Raw genomic sequence first — 18262 nt, 5'->3', positions numbered from 1 at the left:
CAAAACTCCACTGAAGAACATGGAAATTGTAGCTCTTACAGGCGTGCCAGCACCAGAGTGATTAAACACATGGCTTTCATAATTTAAACAGTAAAATCTAATTACTCTGGAACATCAATGTTTCTGTCACATTTTTATTACACACACATTTCAACATTTTATTCCCTTTATTTGTATTCATGGTTTCGTTTACACACAGCATATTCCTTTTTATTGGCAGTGACCGACATAGAACACAAGACACTATAATACACACTGAGTCATCTGTTGACACCCTACATGGCAATTACAACCAATAAAATAAAGGCTTAACGATGATAAATTAATGAAGCATGAACCTTTGAATTGCATATCGAACAACTAATGAATTACACACATCTTCTATACAGCTGGCAATGAACAAACTGTCACTTAGACTCCCTCTAAGCAAATTACAATCTCTGAGACACAAATGTAGTTTTAGAACAAGATACAACATAACACTTCTCATACAATTAAAATAATACACTTTTGGAACCTGTGGGGGATGGGGGTAGGGGGAGGGTGGTGGTGAAGGGAGTAAGTTGCTGATCTGTGCTGCACAAACCCCGTACAGAAGGGCTGGGTTGGGAGAGAAATGTTGGGGAATGGGCTGAAGTGAGGGGCGTAGGGCCAAAGTGAGGGGTGTAGGACACCACTAGGCAGGCCGCACCATGCACAGGAGGGCCACAGCTCTGGCTGGCATCTGTGAAAACACAGCACGCTGTACCCATACCCTAAGATCATATAGGGATGCCAGCGGTCCCCACACATGTGCACCCACGGACACAAATACTAGCAGGAAGCACAGGCTGGACCCACAAGCCACTGTGGAAATCCCAGCACCAATATCAACTCATTCCAAGTGCACCACTGCTGGAAAAAAAATCAAATTACTTCCTGCTATGCACCCGGGAAGGTGATAAAAGATGGAAAAGGCCATTGGCATCATGGAAATACATGGCCAGCCTGCTTTGCATTTAGGGGACACATTTTGGAAACACAATCAAACTGTACCCAGGGGAAGCCTGGAGTATTGTCTTTTTGTCTGGAGTCTCTTCACATCATTTAAATAGCTCCCCTCTCATTTGTCCCTACTATTGCTCAGAGACATAACAATCTTGCAACCATGGCCTTCTTGCGGATCCCTGCCATGTTTTCACATGCCTGCTTGCTCAACCAACCCACAGCATCACATCAGCACTTTCCAATTTCTGTAAATATTACCTTAAACTCAGTAGCTAAGTGCTCAATGGAGCCACAGACATTCTCTTAACTGAAACAACACTCATCTCAATGAACTTAATGTGGAAAATTCTGTTGCTCTGTGTGACAGAGTGCTGTCACTAGGGTTGAGTATGCGCTCTGACTGCCATACCAACAAGCCAGGCTTTTTGGTGTTGCGGGTGGGGTGACTGCTCACTCTGTTATGAATATTCGCAAGAGGGGTGTGACCAAAGACAGACATTATTACTGCGGCATGGAATACTGCCAGCAGTAACAGAAACTTCTGAGCAATAATTAGCTATTGGAACATTCTAAACAAGCAGCTCAGGAAATGGATGGAATTTCATAGGCTATAATTTGAACCCAAGATGAGACACTGTCCCCATTCACAGATTTGCAATGCATGGCTTTGAATTTGCACCAGGCAGTCTTCCCTATTCTCAGCTTCACTGAAGCAGCAAATCACCTTTATGTGCTCTGTCACTGGTATTGTAGAATTTTTGTGGATTTTCCCATTCATGAGGATCTGAAGAATATATCCCCCATGAATGGCAAGGATCTCCACTACAGCTATTTGGAGTTTAGGTCATGTGACCTCTGGAGCCTTGGGTCTGCTCCAGAAGCAGGTAAGAGGAGCTCATGTCACTGCCACCTGGCACAGATTGCTTACTGAAACACAGACGACACAATATGCATCATCAGCTTAATGTCTTTTAGTGATGATACCCTGCACAGCATTATGAAGCAGATACTCTTCTCTGTCCCCAAAGTGATTTTGGGTAACCACTCTTAATTTAATTGAATTAAATACATTTAAACTTATGTTTAATTAACTACTGAAAACAATTTAAACATGAATACTACAGGTAACTGCTGTCATACTGCAGGCCACTGCTGTTGCACTATTACTATTTATCATTACCTTTATTATATAAGAGTAAAGAATACTGACACATGGCATGCTTTTCATAGTATCCAGGCCTCTTCAGTCCAAGTCTGCCGAGAGTAGCAGCACTGGACTGCTGTGCAAACATGAGAAAGGGACTGCACAGTGTACTGAGCTTAGTGTAGCTCTCTGTGCAACATTGAACTGTTCAAACCCAAGATGAAACCCAAAAGCAATGATACATCAAAGACCTGACAAAACAACACATTTCAACCTTGCAGTGTTCAGTGCTGCCTCTGATCTGATCTGTCTCTGGCAAACAGTAAGCATGTGGGGCCTAGATACTGACCTCAATCAAGGATTACCCTCATGCGTTTGGGTGGCCATTTTTGGCCACTCTTCTCAGTGGGGCTAGAGGCACTTGATGACACCAGAGAATGCTCATGACACTGCGGTTGTTCTTCTCCTCCATTTTAATGGCTAATAAACATCCACGCAGACCTCTGCCATGACATCAAAGCTACCGCTAGCCCTCTGGACTGACTGCCACAGACCTCATGGGATGAAAAAGGAAATAGAGTCAGAGAAAAGAACCATGGTTTTCAATAGATAGGCTGTAATTACAAATGTTTGCCCAGACTCCCCTTGTAGAACAGCACTTGAAGGAGATTTGGGAGCACCTGCTGGGTAAGGCACAGATTCAAAACCAACATAGTGAAAACAATACAACTGCACAGCAAGGAGAATTCTATGATTTAGCCTTGCTGCTCCACAGTCTGCAATGGCTTAATTCTTAGAAAACCTTGTTATAAGTCTCAAAAGGTACTTTGGGTTTCCACTCCAACTCTCTTGATTTTGTAAGTAACTGCAGCGTGCCATGCATCCCCAGCTGGAGTCAGTCCTTTCTGACAGGACCAGGCGAGGACTGAAAGAGGCCAGCAATTGTAGTTGCAACTCGGGATTACATTATTACATTAATTTGATGTGGTTCAGATATGCCCTTATCAAGAGAGACTAATATGTAATCCATTTACACAGCTGCATATTTACTCAAGGTTAAGTACCTTGCTCAAGGGTAAAACAGCAGTGGCCCACCTGGGAACTAAACTAGCAAAATTTTGGTTATGACGCCAGCTCCTTCCCACTACACCACACTGTGTCCCAGATATTCAGATATAACACTGTGGCACTCTTCCTTTTTTCTGGCAGGAGGTAGAAAGTAGGGCCAAGGAACAGGTGCACTAATGTCTCCCTCTCCCATACACATGAGGGAGGGGGAGGAGGGGATTTACGACTTACAGCTGAGTCATGTCTGCAAGGACAGTCCTTGGACAGTCCTCCCTTCAAATTAGAATGCAGTCAAGTGACAATGGAATGCCACGCCAGTCCAGCTTTTGTGACATCAGGGGCACCTGAGCCAAAGGCCCTCTATCCCTGCATTGCTGCCCTGTCACAGAGCTGTCCCTATCATGCGGCAAAGAATGGAATGCATCTCTTCCAGAGTGTGCTGGACTTAGCTGCTCCCAGGCATGGTGACAAAGTCTTTGCGGTGTGACCTGTGAGGAATCGACGTCTGTGTGGTGGGGCGGGTGCCAGGGACAGAGCGCTCTGATGCGGAGCCGGGTCGGGGAGACTGGGAGCGAGATGTTTGTGTGGGAGACTGCAGTGCAGTCCTTGGAAAGGAAGGGAGTTGGGGAAAGAGCAGGCAATCCGTGCTCTGCAAGGCGTACAACACACAGCTGCCTGGAGCTCACTGAACACACCCTGATCAGGACTGCAGGTCAAGGGGACCACATGGATCCAGATCCAGCCAAAAAACATAGCCAAAACTAAAAAATGCCTTCAACCATGTTGCATTGGTAGTGAAAAAACACAGCAGAGTCACCAGTGGCAACTATGAAAAGGAATCTTAATGAGAATCCCATTAATTGCGATTGAGAAAATTTCTCAATCACCAGCCATCTCTAGCTTAGAGACACAATGCATTTGTACAAGCAACTTCATGACATCAGAACACAGCTCCTGTAAATCATATGTGCTTATCACTGTGAATCTAGCAGATCTTGGTGAAGCCAAGCAGGCTTTGAATCACACCATGGAAAGACCTCCCAGTGTACAGAATTCAAACTGACCAACACATACACGTTCTCCTTTGTTTTCATTCCATCAACATGACTGGCGTACTAGATTTACCAAATACAATTCTTGAATGGAATTCTGTTTACATGCCCTCTGCAGAAATGTTAAAAAAAATCAACAGAAAAATTAGGGGAATGCATACAAATTCAAACAGAATACACAACAGTGCTCAACCAGGAGGTAGCTGTGAGCTCAGCATTGACAAATGGAGGGGAGTGTTCCTGATAGTGGAAGGGGCTAACTGATTCGCTAGAGAAGGCCAATCTCCAGTGATGTAAGTGCAGATCTACCGCAGCAGTTTGGTCTTCAGCAAAGCAGGAGAGACTCACACAGACTTCAAACAAAGCTGGATTTGGTCCTACAGAGTCCAACTTATGTGACTATCTTTTACATTTGCAGTTCACAGGGAGAGACTGATGATGAAAAAAGGCTTGTGGTATATTAAACCATAAAAACCATGTCTAGGCACAGCACAGTATTTTTATTGAATTAATGAGATTAAAATGAAGTCAAAAAGACCTCCAAAAAAGATGTCAATGAAATTACATAACTTGCCACATTGAGGGCAACTATGTAGATGCTAAAGCCATAAAAAATGATTATGTAACTTATGTTATGTGGTTTAGGTTTGGCCTTGTCATTCTCATTTGGCAATTTCATTTCAGTTTCCTCTTTTTTCCCCATGGGGTTTCTTCAACAAATATATAACAAATTTAATATAATATTCCATTTACTGATTTACTACTTGAATGGGATAATACTAGGAAAAGGGAATGGGATGCGAAAGTTCTGTCCTATGTGATGAGAATCAACAGAGCTCCACATACAGCAAAACTGTTCTAGCACTGTTAGCACATGCTTGCAAAGCTGCAAAAGAACATGTGCATTTATACAGACACTGAAGTCTTCATCTTCAGACAAAAAAATCACTGTCAGAAGGTATCACAGCAGATGATACTCCCACCAAACCCACTACATCTCTGCTTTGATGAAAAAAAACGACTGCATAAACTGTAACAAAAACAGATGGTTGTTTTAGGCATTAAATCATGCATAGAGCTTGGCATTCCTGGCAAAACGTTATGGACTGATCGAAGCAGAGACAGTTGCTGAGTGCAGGAAAACAACAGGCCACCATGTGCGCTCTCTATGCCTTTACAGTACAGGTCTCTGCCTTCCAGGAAGGTGAGACAATGACTTGAAGGACAACGGGGTCAGGGGAATTGGTCCCCTGCAGGTCACTACTGGGGGTCCTGGACAGAGCAGGAGTTTATCTGAACCAAAGGTGACCTGGCAAGCTGAAGGGGAGCTATTTCAGTCTGCCATCCACCCTGCAATCCCCGGGCCAAGCAAGAGCGGCATAGGAAGTCTTGAGAGAGCAGAGAGTGTGGCTCTATTCTTAGGCTAGGAGGAAGCCTGCTGAGCCAGAGGAGTAACTGCGCTTCCTCCAAACTTCTCTGGGATCAGCAGAAAAAGCTAAAAACGAAAACATGGCGGCACCACCTGCTTCGCACTGAGACCAAAAGCATCAGAGCACGGCCTCGAGCTGAACCAGGCCTTCTTAGTCTGCCATCATCCTGCCATCCAGTCCACCACTGCCACTGCCACTGCCAAGGCAGTTTCCAACCACTTTGTTTGTGCTGTTATGCAACAGAACACACATGGTAGGTTTTAGGGCTATTTTTAAACTGCCATGAGGGCTGGTGCAGCTTAAATGTTGCAGATGGGGAGAATGAAACGTGACAATAATATTTTAAATGTATCTGCAGTTACGATTTTGGGTCATTAATTGAGAGGGCTGATAACATGCCGTGTCTGTGCAAAATGTGAAAAAAATGAACAGAGTTAATAAAAGAAAAGCTGGATTAAATTGTAATTCCTTGATGTTCAATAACATATCAATTACTTAAACCACACATATTCCTGCATGGAGCTCAAATGTTCTGCCAGGTTCCTCATTTTCAATGTCCCTTGGGGGTGTTTTTCCCAATTGTGGCACATAGTTGTGGTATATCTTTTATTTCTTTATTTTTTTTTTAAGAAACTCAACACAAATTGAAAACATACAGCAAATTCACCACTTCTGTGTAAGCTTTACATACTTCAATCTGTGGTGTATAAAAATACAAAATAATATTTAAAAACTAGCCGCTGAGTGTCTTTCATTTTCCTTATTTAGGTTAAAGTATGTTCTTCTTCATTATTTGTGTTATGATCCACTTTTTTGAATGAAGAGAAAATACCATTGCTAGCAATGAGGCAACTCAGCTGATTAGAAGCGGTAACTTGATATGAAACCAGGTTGCTTCTCTTGTCACTCTTCTCCTATCTCCTATACACGCAAGTGTGATTCTATTGATACTCCACCTGCTGCTGGAACAGCTAGCAGAACCCGGTGCCATTTCAGGATACTGGTTGTCCAGACAGACTAGTGTGGGCTGAGACCATGTCTAGAACTCACCGCTACCTGCGACAGGAAGCCGTCATTTATTGTTCCTGCTCAAGACAGGGCTTTGGTTATATTGGCTAGATTTCTTCTATGCGTGATACACCACATCCAGTTTTTCAGCATTTAGGAAATAGTTTTGAAAACAAAAAAACATTTCATGACAAAGACATCTGGAGAAGTTTTGTCAACACCATTTGTTTGTATTTTAATGTGAAAAACATGTTATGATCGTTGTTTTTTTTCCCCCAAAATTCAGTCAATTCCCCCAGCAAAGCATGCCGGGTCGTCCCAAGTTTAAATGTGTGACACAATAAACTGCCTGTAATTCCTCAAAGAATTCCAAAACTCTCAAAAAGAATATGTCATTATGACTGGCCATTTAAAAAGATAAAAAAAACTATGGTGGTACTGTTTCCAATGGTTTTATATGATTGAGTTTCACAGGTGACGTAACTTGTAACATCAGACCCTGACATGGTCTACAACAATGCTAGGCAAATACAACAAAATCCTCAACTAAAGAGAACTAAATATGAGAAAAGGCTATAAAGCACACCAATAGGCAACTGCTCAAATGATTTGACACCTCTCTTGAGATGAGTGAAGGCTAAAGGAAAATTCAGGAGGCATAGAATAACACTGTAATAGTGCTTGTCACTGTACCTACAGAGAGAAGGCATGAAGGTTTTGGGAGCAGGGAACAGAGGTTATGAGCTGACCATCAGTCATCCGCCTTGACACCTACAGGGAACCACTGGGACCAAATTACAGCCAAGGTTCATGAGCAGATCCCTATGAAAGAGTTCTGTGAGAAGCACCACTTGGGACACGCAATCACAGGATTGCAGCAGGAGTATGAATGCTAAGGAGACTTGGTTTGAAATTAAATTAAAAATTGTTTTATATATTGTATCCTAATATCCTGTCCTTCACATGAGCAATTCTTTCTGACTGCAATTATAACGACAGAGTAACAAACAACTGAGAGCATAACATGCACTACTGTCACACACAGTAGTGCTTGCCAGCTTAGCATTAAAAGTAGCAGTGAGTTTAAACATTTAATTTCCCTTTGGCAGCAACTGCATGCCAAAGTGCTGTTATTGTTCTTTTTTTTCTAAATTTAAGCCTCACATTTAAAGGGCTCGGCACATATATAACTCTCTATTTTGGGAGAGGAAGTTGCTGGACGCTGATTAAGCAGTATGTTTTTTTTAAACACAAAAAATCTAAACCTGAGGCAGGAGCTTGCATAACATTTATCAAAAAAACTTAAGGCTGTATGGCGCAAAATATTTCGCCATAGAAATTACACCTTTTTGCAAATTACAAAAAAAAACTTTTCTAAAGGGTAAAGTAGAGCTTTTGATTAAGAACAAAGTGAAACAAATTATGCTGAACCACAGACCAATAATAATTCTTGATGTCCCCTTCCTGTCTCCCTCCTGTGGCCATAGCGGGCCATATAATGGGCACTTCCACTGCTTAATAGCTTGCTGGGGTTGCTGTCCAATACCCTGATGAACACAAGAATGATACTGGGCAGAAAATGCTGAAATAAAGACGAATTTGGTTGATGGAATAGGTTATCATGTGAGTGTCACATAATGAGCTGATCCAAAACTAATAAGGACTGTCCCTTGCTGATGTTCATGCTGGGGCATGATTAAAGGACCAAGTGAGTCTTGTTTCTGATGCAAGAAGTTTGGAGGAATTTCCCGCACTCCAAACACAATGGACCATCAGGGGGAAGGGGTGCTTCGGCTTTTGTTTTCCGTATGAATGTTTCCTTAAGGTACTCGTTCTAGTGAAGATTGAAAAAGCCGTACTCACACGGGCACACCAGGTTGTCAAAGACAGGACAGCAGAATGGAACACTACCAATTCAACAACATAAACAGAGTCTGCTCCATCACTTCTTACTGATGAGTTTGATTAGATTTGACTTCTACTGACAAGGACTCTGGTAACTCTTCTCTGCAGGCACACATCTCACTGGCAAAGCTGTCATTAATTAGCCATCTGATCTGTCTGAGGGGCCCTGCTGTCACCCCAGTCCACAGCAACTGCCCTGACTCAAGTCCCTTTCACCAAAAGTAGTCTGTGAGAAACAGCAGCCTGTCTCTGGTGCTCTACATAGCCCTGGCATAACAAAATGGGTTCATGCTTTGTCAGTCTGGAACCACTACAGGGCACCATGCATATGGCAAAGTACCAATATTAGACTGGCATGCCCTGTGATGCAGACATCCTGATTAATGAGTCAGAGTAAGTATATATCCTGCCAAAATTTCCCCGATGAAGTATACATGTTAATGATAATAATCATTATTTCCATGGAAATCACCACTGTTTCCAGTGTTCCTCACTGTGGCATCTGACTGAACAGTGAGACAGAGGTAGGAGTAGGAAGATTATGGGCTATTCTGAAGTAACTCTTCAAATGTCCACTTATCCCAGCATGTCCCTCTCCCCAGGTTACTCTCCGTCTCCTACCACATCTGAAACATGCTAATGCTACTTTCCCCGCTTTCTTTTTTAGATTCAGTTAAGCTGGTGGCAAGTGGCCTTTGTGATTCAATTTCTCCTTTGCAGCCTTCTCACACACACACACACACACACACACACACACACACACACACACACAAACAAACAAACTACAGGAAATAACATGTTTTTTGTGGTGTTGCCCAGACCTCCAGCTCTTTAATCTGCCATGTTTTGTCTGCTCCTGCTCTCAAACTAGGACTATTGGGATTGCCTATTATAGCAACACAATCTTTATGCCTTGGTCACAATCCAGTGTTTCACAGTGCTAAGAACACGATCAAACTTTTTCTTGCACATATATCTGCTTTCTCATTTAGGCAAACTGGAGACACAGCGGGTAGGAATACAGTATAATCAGTCTTACATTGCACCAAAGAACAATGGTAATAATGACCAGCTACAATTATGTCAGTGTCATTGACATTAGTGTAATTACAGTTGTCATTAGGAACTTACAGACAAGTTGCTCCCTAGAATAACTCAAAAACAGCCAGAACTGATTGCTGTCTTGTCCTGTGCAGTATCTCTCTTGTTGCTGCTGAAATTAAACTGCAGGCACTTCATATCACTTAACCATTAAAATCTCTTTTATGTTCAAACATGGATAAAACATGTTTTCAATACAACGCTTATTTTTAACATAACACTTCTATCTTCTTGGACCACAAAGGCATCAGGCTCTAGTTCCATGACTACTCTTTATTTAGTTATTAGAGGAAGGACAGATAAAATCTCCCAAAGTAAGTGTCTCTGTCCAATAATGAAAATGATGTCCAGATCTTCCAGATGGAATCCTATTGCAGGATCTTTTGGATGGGGGGAAACAGGGGGATATCTGCACTCAGGAAAGCAGACCTCTTAAATATAACATGCAATAAACCACATATTTTCCCTCTTTTAACCTTCTCATGAGACTAAAGATTCTTATGCGCCCTAGTGGTTTGGAAAACGAGGTCGTCCTATATTGTGCAGTGAGAATGTGCGGATCACATTTGGGGAAAGCTGCATCAGTTTAAGATGCTTGGCATATTTCTGCTGGCTCTCTGGTTTGTGGGGGGTCATTAACCTGGTATTAATCAAGGGAAAAACAGCCCCCCCAAAACAGGACAGGAAACGCAACCACTGCCACAACAGAAAAATTCATAGTCAACACGCCACATTAGCATGTGTGGCCTCTAATTAATACTGGAAACACAGGATTTTCATCAGAAACCGCTGGAGCAAAACGTGATTAATCAGACCAATCACAGAGCCTGCAAATTAAAAGATTGTTTTCCTTTCTAATTTTAATATGAATGGAGATTTTTGGAAGTTGTTTCACAAAACATCTCAGAAAGAAATATGTGACATCTCCCCTGAGACATAACTTGAATAGAATGGATGAATACATTTACTGTACACACCAGTCTCTTGCAGATCCATCTACAAATCCTAATCTCCTTTACTCAGATCACATTCCTCTTTTTTCTTTTTTGCTTTTTCTGTTCACAACACTTATTTGTACGGCTGTCCTGTCTTTTTTTGTTAATAAAAACATTTTCCAACAAGTTTGGTGTGTTTTACCCATGTTTGCAATCCCGAGGGGTTTGGTTTAACGAGGTCCTATCTATGCACTTTTTGTGACATAATAACAGCTTGTGACAATTTTTCTTATCACAGACCTACATAAATGCTCATAATAACAGGCTGCGAATCTGAGACAACACCTAACAAAGGGCTGTGAAACAGAAGGGCAGAAACAGCATACTAGCTCCAACAAATTTAAGATTTGAGATTTATATTTATAAGATTTATATTTATTTATAATTTCTTTATTGTCATGTCTCAGTACTCACATGGAAATGAAATTTGTCCTCTGCATTTAACCCATCCTATACACTCATCGCCGTCACTGCTTACGGAGCTGCGGTATTTAAAAATGGTCTCACACCCCACTGGAAGCAGAGAGATGCATGGCATCACTGCAGCTAGCATCCTCCCAGGGTGACAAACTTAGCTAGGGGTCGGTTGAAACCATTATGTCCTCTATTTGAGCCCCAAAGTAGGAACTAGGCGATCACTGGCTACTTTTCCCATCGCTGTCTCTGCTGACGGAGCCGCAATATTTAAAAATGGTCTCACCATGATGTTCACTGCTATGAGTGAGGGGGATGGCAGGCGCCCAACCTGAGATGGTATATATTTCCACATTTTAATAGTGCAATTAAAAAGTATAAATATAGTACAAGAATGTGCAGAAAAAATGTATTTTGCAGTTTGCCTTTATTGATAGACTAAATTTAGCAACAAAAAACAAACAACAACAACAATAACTAAATATCCGAATCCCAAAAATGAAAACCGAATACATACCTAATGAACGAATATCTGAATAGTCGAATATTCGGGTCCAGCTCTACTTATTTGGAGCAACATCGGTCACCTGCAAGACTGCAAGTGCATTAGTGCTGGACAGCGGTTTATGTCAATAATACAAGTGCATGTCTATGAATGTCTGTCTGGCGATATGGGCAGGACAGACCTCCTTACATTTCCCACTGCTGCTGTGAAGACTGAGGCTGGTGTGATGGACCCCAATGGGTACCCAACTTTAGCACCCCTGCATACATCAGCCCAGGACATCTCCTCAAGGCCACCCACAGATCAAGCCATGAGCAGGGCAGGCAGCTGTTACTGGGACTGGTTGACTGTCCTGATGAAACCATTAAGTGGGATTTAAGAAAAGGCACATTAGCACATTATCTTAACCCTGATCAAGCATTCACCTTGGGTCAATGAGTCACTTGCAACTGTGAAAAGAGTAAGGCAAGGGTCCTTTCTGCAGAGGGATAATGCCGGTCAGTGGAACCACAGCGAGCGGGATCTGTTGCCATCAGGATTCCAGATGACCTCATAATGGCTTTCATGGCTTGGCTTCCTCAGCCTTTTGGAGTCTTCTTGGTTTTGCGGAGTACTCTTGCACCAGTCTACTCTCCCCAACATGAAAGGCGTCTTGGAGGCTGGAATGCTTTGCTATGGTTTAGCTTTCTGTCTTGTTCTGTTTTACAAACATTCCAGGACCGATGTGCTGGGAGACATGTTAGCTCTGGTCACAGCGCAGTGAAGCCACCACCATCCACTGGTCTTCGGTGAAGGATGGGAGATGATGCTGCTGAGATCATGCATCATCTCCCTGCCAAGAGTGTCTTTCACAACCACATCTAAAGTGACCTTCCAGAACATGGGCCGGATCCTCTGCTCCCAAGCACCCCACGGCCAGCTCCGCACCTATTTATGAATTTTTGAAATAACTGTCGCATCCCGCCTGGAAGTACATCCCACATTCCATATTACAATGGGGATTCAGCACAAAAAGGAAGAGTTCAAGAAGCCAGACTGCCAGACAAAAGGGGTGACACAAATGTTAACCATTTCCTGGTCAAGTGAGGTCAAGCTCATTCATTTTAACACACAGGGCCTTGTAATATATCTATCAGGTATACAAAGATAATATTGCAATCAATTTGTCACTAAAACAATTCAGGCACAATTACTAATATGTCCCAGTCTACACAGCAGGTATACTTTGAAAACAGAAAGAGATAAAGTAAATACTTGTTTAACATTGTTATCAACAGCAAAAATTGCTCTCTGTACGTAAAAAAACACCATAAACATTCCTCCTTATTCAGGTTTCCCAATTGTCATTTAAAGCACATTCATTAGAAGAAAACATTCTGTTTGGCATGCTGCTTCCACACAACATAACAGGAAGACATATGTAAGGAATCAATCAAGACACTTTCATTTGTACATAGTCAAAGGTGCTTAAACAGCCAAGTTCAAGCACTCAGTGAGCAAGATCTGTTTTGCTAACTGACAGAATCAATCAAATCCTTGTTTAAAGACAATGTGGGACTACATTCAAAAGAACATATTGACCCTGTCCTCACACAATTTGGGATGAAACTGTCTAAAAATAACATGCAACAAACAATTTGCTCACAATAAACAGACTATATATTTGGTCCAACTGTAAATCATCTACAAATATAATTCTTATAAAACTATATACTTCTTCTTTAAAACTAAAATTCTTTTGCTGTTGGAAAAAAACATTTTTATGCACTGCATTCATGGTTTGAAAGACTCCCAAATTATACTGCTGATTGTACTTAATAACAGGAATGAAAAATGATGTGGCATAATTTGTCATATTTCTGGTAATACTGAAATGAAATGCTTTGCTTGTTTCTTGAGGGGGGGGGGGTTTAAAAGTGCATTTATGTACAGCAAAATCAGTCATGGCAGCTGCCCCAGGGGGGTAGGTTGTGCTGATATTACAGCATGAGAGTTCACAACCTTTACACCTGACCAAATATTACCCATGCTGCAATGCCTGTGCCTCACTTGAGGAGTGCTGAATTCTCAAGACACGGTAACAGTCTCCACGGAGGGTCTGGTCAGACCTGCATGTTGTGATGCATCCCCATCTCTTAAAAATCATGGAGAGAGCTGCTGTAGAAAACAGCATGTACCATTAAATCTATAGACCCACACAATGCACATCTATTCTTCACTTTCCTTTCTCACAGGGAACTTGGGAAAAACAATGGACAAACAAAGAATGGAGCCTGATTTCACTCCTTTTATTGCTAACCACAAGTCAAAATAATCAAAACGCCTGAAAAATAACGAACCTTGAAGAACATACAGGCCTGTTGTGCTGGCAGCTCACCTGAGAGTTATCATTTATCTAACTGGGCCTCAAAGTTTTCAGGAAAAAAAGAGTGATGAGTTGAATGTTGGATGCATCAAACACACTCTAAGTCAATGGCCCATAAGTGATTTAACACTTTCCTTTGGTTTTCTCAAAAATCCATTTTAATTTTCTTTTCAGAACTTTTCAGTGACAAATACAACAGAACAAGTCTTTCTGAACCCCTGACTGAGCAAGAAAAAATAACAGAAACCAAAACACCCACTTGGTACCTCTTGCAATACATCCACTGAAGTTTCTGACTGAGAGCTTATCTTAGATGTTAAAGCAGTCAATAAGATCAACAGAACATGCCAATTCTGGACCCATGACAGACCGTAGACTGAGATGAACCCTTTCTGACAGCCTGCATACTATAGCACTGAACAGAGTTCCATTGTCTGACAGTGCCTTAAGTACTATAAAGCCAAACATTCTGGGAGTGACATTCACATCATTGTTTACATTACTGCATCACTGCTGGTACGCTTAATTGGACTACAGTGAATTATGGGAGACACTGACATGACTATTCGGGGACATTCTCATGTTATCTAGTACAATGATTCTTACGCTAAGGCCATGTTCACATCTGGAATTAACATGTGTCCTGGGTGATCTGATCACAAGTGGACAGCTCTAAGCATGTCAGTTCACACCTGGCATTAGAATGCGTCTTGAGTGACCGCCTGTGATCGGATCTCACTTCCCCGCTCTATATGCAAATAAACACGTACACGTACACGTAACAAATGACCAATCACGATGAAGAGATGGATTATGTGCTAGGAAGCCGGTTCTGAGTTTTGTCCTCTAACGTTAAAATCATATTTTTTAATTTAAGGATTTATGATTTAATCATTTCTTAATTTTCACCATGGCTTTTTTATGTCAACAAAAAGGTTGACAAAATAATAACAATGTCTAAGTGTCAAGTATCTAAGGCCTAAATTTCAGGGCTGAAAGTGGGTCTCAGACTTATTTGGGTCATAAAGCCAGAGCCTTCAAAGCCATCAACCAGAGTTTATGAATTACCATCATCACTGTGCACCACCATACAATACTAAGGCTCATCAAGTACTCGTGGCTTTCCAAAACTGCTACATAAATTCATCTTACAGTCATTTAGCATGTGAATTTCAACAAGCCAATAACATTGCCAATATACGTAATACACTTTATTTGTCAAAACGTAACTGCAGTAATTGTTTCAGGCATTCAAGAGTGACAACATGGTTACTTATTATCATCATGAAATGCCTTTAATCTGTGTCAGATGTTGTGCTTCCTTAAATGTTTTAAATGAGAATTTCTCTGCCATCTCATTGAAGTGTTTTGGCTAAGAAAGAACCAATGACCTAGTGTATGCGAAACATACAGGACTGCAAAAGGTAACACATTTTCATTTTCAAACATATAAACTTTTTTCTTACAGATTTCATGGATGCATTCAGTACTGTCCTTGAGGGAAACATGATGGGTCTCTGGCTACAATGTTTTACATTTACAAGACAGGGAAATCAACTGCTGTGCTCGTACAGCAAAGTTTCCTTAAACCATATTTAACCAATGCCAGACCACAATCCCAAACCACAGCACAATCCATTTCTGCTATTATGTTGGAGAACTCTTAAAGAAATAAACTCTCTTTATTTATTTCCACCGCCATTTTCCCCCATTAAAATCCTTCACCTTCTTGTGATAGCACGCTATTGTCAACAGTATGACCGAGTGTGTAAAGAAGATCAGAAGAACAAATAAGGAGGAACAAAGAGTACAGAGGATAGGGATATTAAACTACACTGTAGTTACAGTATACAGTATCTGAAAAATCATCTTACAGTGCTAAACATTTGATTTTATTTGTCAAATGTAAAATTTAAATGTATTCTATACTGAAGACATTTATTTAACTATGTACACCAAAACATTTAGGTATTCACACAGTTATGACTGTTTTTCTGTGTTTCCTGATAACCATATTTTGTCAAAGGCAAACAAATGTAAAATCATTATATGTAAGTATCACTCCTATATGCTTATGCCATGATGCATCTTGTTGAATGTGTGTGTAAATAAAACATTGCCATCTTAAGATTTTACTGTAGAGGGCTGGTCCATATTAAATTAGCATGTTTGGAAACTTGGCTAATGAACATCAAAGGAGCTCCAAACATACAATTTTAATTTATGTGGCACATGTTTATCTTCAATGGTGATGATAAATTCAAATATCACAGGAAATAGTGCCTGCAGGAAGTTGTGGATTCCAGAACAAACAGAAAAAATTCATACCAGGAATACCCATCACAAAATATTGAACCATATTAGTCTCATTCTTCTTGTACTCTGAAGACAAGAATAGTCTTCAAACCAGACTCTATTACCTCAGGAAGTGAGTGCTGGCCTAATATTTTTCTTGTGCATTATCATAAATCCATTCCAAACACAATATTTGCTAATGGTGAAGCAACCTTAGGAAGTTTTTTTTTCTAATGTCCCAAATGCACAATGGCATGGCGCCTTCTTTGGACAGTTGTTTTTTTCCCCACAAGTTCAATCAACAGTCTTGTTATGGACATGGATCAAAACAGACTTCATGACAGCAAGCAGTTATGTCCAGAACTATTTCAACAAACTATTTTACACAAACTACTGCACAGATTTACAGATGGATTTATTCACACTCTGCTGCCTGTACTCGGAGGAGCTGAAAGCTAATGTGTGACGGAAGTTCGGCTGACGGCCAGTGGGAGCCAGGTGTTCGATGCCACAGTTGTATCTCTAAGGGGCCCAATTTAAAGCAAAACGGAACCACAGACAGTTGGGCCATTTATTTACAGGTCACCGTAGAGTAATGGCCTGACGGTCTTTCAGCAGACCCATTCCCTGGCCCATTACCCTGATGATTTACGTATTCTTAACTCTACTCCAGGGATCCACCATTCCTGGAACGAGTTCATTCTCCTAAAAAGAAGTGACTATTTATAGTTTTCTAAGGCTTTTTTTCATTATATGGTTTTTTCTTGCATGTTTACAACATACCAGTTCTGCCTGTTTTTCTCAGCTGGAATATTTTGAACCTGAAGATGAACAATAACAGAATGTACAGAGAATCCTGGTCTTACCTCAGGCTAATCCCACCAACAAATCCTCTGGATGAGGTCTTTCTGTTGCTTTCATTTTCTCATTGCTTTTTTGACTGCCCCTGGAAGTGAGACATGTTCTTTTTCCTGCAGAGCGTCCTGTCTACTTCATCAGTAAGTTCAAAAGTCAATTCTCGAAACGAAGTCACACATTCTTTTACTCCAAAGACTTTTCTCATCTATCAGTTCATTGCCTCTGAAGGTCTTCTGTTGAGATGCACATGTAAAAACATCATTTGGAGAGAAACAGTGTACAACCTCCATTCACCTGTATAGTCTCTCCCCACTGGTCTGCATATTTATAGTTTTTTTGGGTATGGGTTTTCTTATATCTATTGAGTCATAACTAACAGGGAGATCCACCATTCAGTTCCCACAGCAGCTCAGAGAACTGGGGCCAATCACCTATGGTGCTGAGTGACTTCTGAACTGATGACTTGTAGTATGGTGATAATAATGAATTTTCGATCTGAAATTAGCCTTTAGAAGTTGTGGTTTGTAAATTACTATCTACAAATATGCCCGTCATTACAAGGTAACTTTTTGGCCATACCTGTGTATAATTGTTTGTTCCACCATTTTAAATTTGACACCATGAGAAATGAGCAATATTAATTTACGGATGTAAATAAGCTCACCAAAGTCTTCAACCATTAGACTGATTCACGTGAAATGTTTTATGCATAATCCTTTCACCAATCCTGATGAAATACAAGGGAAAAGTTGCTATGTGCAATGGGGCGTTGGTCCTGCTTACACCTCCATTAGTACTGATTGCAGCTTCACGTTCATTTTCAACTTATGGGAAGAGGGGTTACAATGTTGACCTCCATTGCTGTCCAGCATCACAAACACCACCAACATAACTTCTTTTAACCTCTTTAAAGAATTTTTTGATACAATCCAACCCCATAACTTAAAATCAGATAATTGCATGATTTCCATTATTGCACAGGACACAGCTGGATCCACTTTAAACACTAGTAGAGCATCACAACATCACAACCATCCTTAACATCAATATGCAGTTATCAGGAATTAACTATACAACACAAGGCCCCTGCAAACCCATTAATATAGCCACACATGGGGAACATGTGCTGAAGCAA

The 18262-nt window shown here is 41.0% G+C and overlaps 1 protein-coding gene across 3 annotated transcripts in view; it reads right to left on the bottom strand.

Moving 5' to 3' along the window:
• LOC118781744 (myotubularin-related protein 13-like) overlaps positions 1 to 18262 on the bottom strand; it is a 113653-nt gene that overhangs the window by 67454 nt on the left and 27937 nt on the right. The gene's annotated exons all lie outside the window — the stretch shown is intronic.

The sequence above is a fragment of the Megalops cyprinoides genome, chromosome 8, assembly GCF_013368585.1.
Source record: "Megalops cyprinoides isolate fMegCyp1 chromosome 8, fMegCyp1.pri, whole genome shotgun sequence".
Lineage (NCBI taxonomy): Eukaryota > Metazoa > Chordata > Actinopteri > Elopiformes > Megalopidae > Megalops > Megalops cyprinoides.
Note: the sequence above shows the minus strand (reverse complement) of the source record. Positions and strands in the feature narration are given on the sequence as shown.